The following is a 6637-nucleotide window of genomic DNA, read 5'->3' as shown; positions in this document are numbered from 1 at the left end:
GTACGTCACAAATTATATCTCGTGGACGGGTTTTTTTTAAATTTCTCCATCTTTCGGACTCTTTTTTCTGTTAAATGTATTTCTTTTTCTTTTACAACTAAAAAAGACGTAACATCTGTAAATTTTCAAGAATACAACCTCCTTCACGAAATGCATAAAAAATTAGGAATTCTACATTTTAAATTCATGTTCTACATTTCTACATTACAAGTCCTATCTTGTGGACGCAAAGGGTTTTTTTAATTTCTCCATCTTTCGGACCCTTTTTTCTATTAATTATATTTCTTTTTTCTTTTACAACTGAAAAGACTTGACATCTGTAAATTATTCAAAATGAAACCGCGTGTATTCAACATGTATTTTATTTTAATACGTGAGTATAACAGCTAAACGTCAATAATGCAAGAATTAGCCAATCAGATTGACTTGTTACCAGTCCAATATTTCTACCAATTGGGCACAGTGAAAGAGCAACTTGTCCCCACCGAATTTAAATACAGTGCACGTCATGCGTATTAAAGGAACAGTTTTTTTCATTGGCACTTAAAATGACAATTCTATTGAATCGTTTGACAACATCGATTGGCCCGAAGGCGCTGGTTCTAACAATTCAGTTACTGTTTTCTGTTGCTCACTAGGGACCGTAAAGCACTTCCTTGGTAATTTAACCACTACACGTACGTTAAGCGGAAACTTTCGAATAACTATGATCTGTATATTGAGGCGCGCTTTTAAAACACGATTCAAGAAACTCATGCAAATCGTAAGGTTCGTTCACATTGACGTGCTTTTGGCTATACTAATAAAAATACGATCGTAATTGTTCATCGTTCACGGCCATAGAAAACGCATACATCGATTATTCACCAATAGTATTTAGAAAGAATAGATTTTGAGGTATACAGTTGGACCCCACTAATTCGAACTCGGGTATTTCGAATTTCCCGTTATTTCGAACTCAAAACCATTTCCCGTGGATTTGCTCTTCAGTCATTCACTATCGGCTATTTCGAACTCCCGCTATTTCGAACTATTTTTCGTTTCCCCTGAGAGTTCGAAATAGCGGGGTTCAACTGTATTTATTACCAATATTTTATGAGAATTTTAGTGAAAACTTGTAAAATTTATTTTAGAACGCACACCGCCTAGAGTCGAAACATTTGAAAACGTATCCCCATCTTATTAATGTGAACAGCGAAAGCGGAGGCTTTTAAAAACGATAACTTCATTTACATCACACACGCATGCGCCAACGATGACTGTGTTGTTTTCTCAAAAACACCAGCATTTTCGAACATTTCAATGTGGACCAAAAAACGCTGTAAAACGGAAGTGGGAACGAACGCAAAGCTTTTCATGCGTTTTCAGTTCAAAAACGTATCATTGAAACGCATTGGCGCGTGTTGACGGTGGGCGTTTTGGATCGTGTTATGTGGACGTATGCTAAAAGGCATCCACGAAAACGCATTAGTGTGGATGGCGCTTAAGATGTATGCTAGAAATTCGAAGTTGCGGCGAATAAGCTGATGTAATATTTCATTTTGTTTTCTTGTAACAAAAAAACAAAACAGAGCATTAGTTTTCGTGCCCTTTTTCTGCTACAGTTCTCAACAAAATTATTTGGAAGCGGTGATAAAATTGAACCTGTCCTAAGCACGTAAGAACTACCTAAAACGAAGTCTTAGTTATAGCGGGGCATCACTTTGGGATGCATTCAGATCACTGATGAAGAGGCATTGGCCTTGAAACGTCTGTATTTTTGACATTTTATCCGCGCATATTACAAGAACATTTACAGTTTTATCACTATTATCTAGCCTGTGATTAGTGCAGGCTCCCGAATAGGCCATTTCCGAATTACCTTTAGCCTCTTTCTCAAAGCGAGTCTTGGTGTCCATCCTTTCATACGAAAATGAGATTTCAATAACATGCAAATTAAACTCATTTTGATATGGATGGTTGTGCACCACTCTTTGGTCTGATAGATATGGGTTATTGACCAAGCTTGTTCGGTCAAGATGACTGGATATTGGCCAAGTTCTTTTTTTTTTTGCCTGTTTATGGACCGAGACGGAGTCGAGGTCCATAAACACGCAGAAAAAGAACGAGATCAATGTCCAGCCATTTTGACCGAACAAGCTTGGTCAAACCAGGATTTATTATATGGCTTTCGGGGAAATTTTTCTTGCGGGACACGGCGGGTAGTCCCGAGCGGGCAAGATAGCTCCATCTTGCCCGCTTGGGTGGCCAATCACAGCGCAGGATTTAATTCATCTTGCCCGCTCACGGAGCTGGCCATATAATAAAGAGGCTTATGGCATCTCGGAAATGGGCTCTCCCTCACCGGGAGACTATTCACAGGTAGCTAATACCATGGTTTACATTAAAATGATGAGCTCGGCGACAGTTACACATGATAGTAAATCAATATATAGTCATTGCTTATTACATTTAATAAGTGTGAGACGACTTGGTGCTAAAACGAATTCAAGAACAGCTTTCAAAACATAACACTAGCGCACGGAACGCAATAAATCATTACTCTATTGAGCCACCTTCAAAGAATGAAAACTGCAAACAAACTTCACACTTCACACTTTGATCGATCTGTAACCAAAAACAATTCTGAGTTAGCTCAAGTTAACCGTGCTTAAACACAAAGGCGCGCTATATAAGGAAGTCTTCCCTAGGAGGACAGAGGCTCATTTGTCAGTCACCGTTGACGTGAGAGGGTCAAATTGAAAATGGCGGGCGATTGGAATACACGAAATGTAAGCAGTGAAAGAATTAAAGGTGGCCAGACACGTGGGGTCATGTTGCAGGGACATGTTGCAGCGACATGTTGCAGCGACATGTTGCAGCGACATGTTGCAGCGACATGTTGCAGCGACATGTTGCAGCGACATGTTGCAGCGACATGTTGCAGCGACAAAAAACTTGTGTAGTGCACACTGAGGCGACATGTAGCAGGGACGTGTAGCGGGGACATGTAGCAGGGACAAAATTACAACATTTGCACACACATGAAAATGTTGCGGGTACATGTCTCAGGGATATGTTGCAGCGACATGTCCCTTCGTGTAAACTGATACTTTTTTTACTTGTGCAACACCAATTTGGGGGATATTTTGTCCCTGCTACACGTCGCACAAAGTTCAGCTTGTTGAACTTCATGGGACACGTCGCTGGGACAAAACGTTGCAAGGATGCCATGAAACTTCGTGTGTACGGTTATCCAACATGTTCCTGATACAGAATCAAAAGTTGAGCCGATCGGAGACAACGACCAGAATTCTTCGTGCTCGTGCACAGGGAAAAACAATATGGCAGCCGTTAGTAGCGGTGCTCGTGCTGCTGCTTTTGACTGGAATGATTCTTTTACCTTTTTCATGTATCTCAATACCGAACTCCTTAAACTGTGCCACCTCGATTTGATCGCCGCTAGGTTTCTTGGTGGTTGTGCCTTCTCAATCGTGCTAACAAAGGTGCCATTGCCTTTTTAGTTTTCTGCCTGTTAGCATTGTCTTTTAGTTGCTTGCCCCATAGAATTGGATTATCCCTGAAATTTGCAATCAGCATACGTGTCTGGCTATTATTCCAAGAAATATGACCGCTATCATCAGGATTTTTAGCTGGAGAATCATCCTCAACCGATTCTACTTCAATCGCCGCCATTTTCCTTCAACAATGCAGTGCTTCAAAGCATGCTGGGCATTACCAAAACCATGCACCATGCGGTCAGTCAGTTCACGCGAGGGGACATGTCGCTGCAACACATCCCTGGGACATGTTCCCGCAACATTTTAATGTGTATGCAAATGTTGTGATTTTGTCCCTGCTACATGTCGCCTCAGTGTGCACTGCACACGTTTTTGTCGCTGCAACATGTCGCTGCAACATGTCTCTGCAACATGACCCCTCGTGTCTGGCCACCTTAAAGCGTCTTTGGTGTCTCTATTGGTCTCTATTTCAAGAAATTGTGTTTACAAGAGGATTGTAAACTGATATTGTTCCATTGTTCGCAATGTCTATGCGAATAATTGTTCTACAGTTGGACCCGGCTAATTCGAACTCGTTTATTGCGAATTCCCCGTTATTTGGAACTCAAAACCATTTCCCTTGGATTTGCTCTTCAGTTATTTACTATCGGCTATTTGGAACTCCCACTATTTCGAACAATTTTGCGTTTCTCCTACGAGTTCGAAATAGCGGGGTTCAGTTGTATTTGTAATGTCAAGTCCGATCCCAGTGAGTATTGAAGAATGCTGTCAGAGCGTGAAACAAGCAACTTTTGGGTGAATTCAAAATCAAGTGGAGGAGCTTATGCCCTTTTATAGCGCGCCTTCGTATTTAAACAACTGGGCACTGACCTTGAGTGCTTATGAGTTCACCATCATAATTCACAAAAACAAATCACAAAAAACACATCACTTTAACTGCGCCAAGCTCAGCGGAACCAACAAAATTGGACAACTGACAGTCAGTGACAGAAACGTGAAACTTATAATCTCTCTCAGCCAATGATACAGGGTTCAAAATTTGTTGAGCAACAAATGTTGCAGCTGCTGTTCAACAAATGTTGAACAGTGAATCATGTGATGTTGAACGTTGAAATATGCCGTTCAACATGTTGAAAGTTGTTGAACGCTGTTGAACGAAAATAGAGCATGGCTCTATTCCGTTCAACAAGTTGCCGCTTGTTGAACGGCTTCAACCGATCGTTTTCGAGTTTGGTGTCACGTGGCTTCGTAGAAATATCAACATGGCGGCCGAAGAGTTGGAATCAGCTGAGTTTGAATGGAGTTTTGATAACACCTGTCAACTGATCAATCTGTGCCTGTGCGATATAGGAGAAAATTTCTTTAGCTTGAAATGTCCAAGCTTCTGAGTTCTGCCAACAGGGCGTAGAATGCTTCGAATATGGCTCTATTTCTTAACCATTCACGCGTCCAAATTTTGCGGTTTTTTCGTCTTTTTTGTCGACGCTTCATATTAACGGCGACAACGCTCGAAGCACAAAGCGACAGCAACATTTCCTCGTCCGCCATTTCAACTTCGCGCCAAAATGTGTAGTTGTTGCTTAACAAAGGTTGAATGAGTATTCAACAAGTTGCAACGTTTCAACAAGTCCCAACAATGTTCGACATTTGTTGATCTACAAAAGTTGAATGATGTTGAACCGTGTATCATTCGCTTTAGGGTTAATATAGACTTTCAAGTGTAGGTTGTCATACAGGAACTTAGTCATCCAGTTTAACTACATTGCCATCAGGGCCGTAATCAGAAAAAATTGAGTCTGGGGTAATGTCCGTGGTTAAATTCTCTTCCTATGAATTAAGGTTGTTCATGGTGACTAAAATACAACAAATACGAAAAACGTTGAATGAGGCAAGTGCCTCGGTTTGCCTGTTACAAGCTACGGCCCTGGCCATTAATGAAGTGTTTTACAAAAATTTCAATCCAGTTTGAGTGATATGAACTGCGTTTGCCGGTATTAGGATATGAATATTCTATTATGAGACAATAACCATTTAGTTGCTATCAAGGCAAGATCTGAAACGAACACTTTGCATAATGTTTTACGGGAAATTAGTCCTCAAGATGCTAGTTAAAAAAAAACGCTACAGGAAATAAGTTCTCAAGAAACGAATTGAAAACAAGGAAGGCAACTTTGAAAACTCTTAACGAAAGCAGCACGACAATGTACTTGGCTAAAACGAATATCATAACCTAACCCTAAGAAAGAGGCAACTTAATTTTTTTATCTTTTCTAAAACAATTTTTGGTGGTGCTTTAATGCAATGATGAATATTTAATGCGTCAAAAATTGTCTTTTGGGCCTCTAAAGTAATTAGTGTCTGCATGTGGTGCTTATGAAGCTTTCAGGTGTTGTTCAATTTGGTCTTCATGCAGCAATGAACATGTCAGTATGGTAAAAAAAAAATGGTTTATTAGTGCCTCTGAGGTAATTTATGTCTCCATGTGGCACTGATGAAGCTTTTCCGTGTTGTCATGGGTTCCTGGTGTTGTTTAACGTTTTTATATGTTTTTCTTACTTTTCATGTGTCCTCGACATCAATTTTTTTGGCGGTGTTTTCATGCAAAAGTGAATATTTATCATAAAAATTGCTTTTCGTGACTCCGAAGTAATTTATGTTTCCCTGTGGTAGTGATGACGAGTGCTTTACGTGACTCTGCAGTTCTCCAACTTCCACGCATATTGATGAGCTCATTACAAGCAGCTGGTGTTGTTTGCCTTTTTTGATTATTTTCGTAGTTTTCATCTTTTCTTCAACATCAACTTTTCTCTGTGTTAAATGCAACAATCTATATGTGTCTTCAGTAATTGCTTTGAGTGATGATTCTGAAACTTTCCAATGTCCCGGGGTGTATTTTGATCAGCTGAGAGGTGTTTGTTTAATTTTTTTTGTTATTTTCATTTTTTTCTTTTTTTAAAGATTTCCTCTTTGTTCACCTGTCATTGGTATCCACCTCAAGAAAATACATCGAAAAAAAAGAAAGTGTAAATCATTTCTTGAACACAATTACACTTTTGTGGTGGTGGATATCGGAGATTACTCAAATCCATGATTGTTAAAATCTACACACAAGTCATTTCACATTAAGTTTGATATTA

This window comes from Orbicella franksi, chromosome 2, assembly GCF_964199315.1.
Source record: "Orbicella franksi chromosome 2, jaOrbFran1.1, whole genome shotgun sequence".
Lineage (NCBI taxonomy): Eukaryota > Metazoa > Cnidaria > Anthozoa > Scleractinia > Merulinidae > Orbicella > Orbicella franksi.
The sequence above is the reverse complement of the archived record's forward strand: the minus strand, read 5'-3'. Positions refer to the sequence as shown.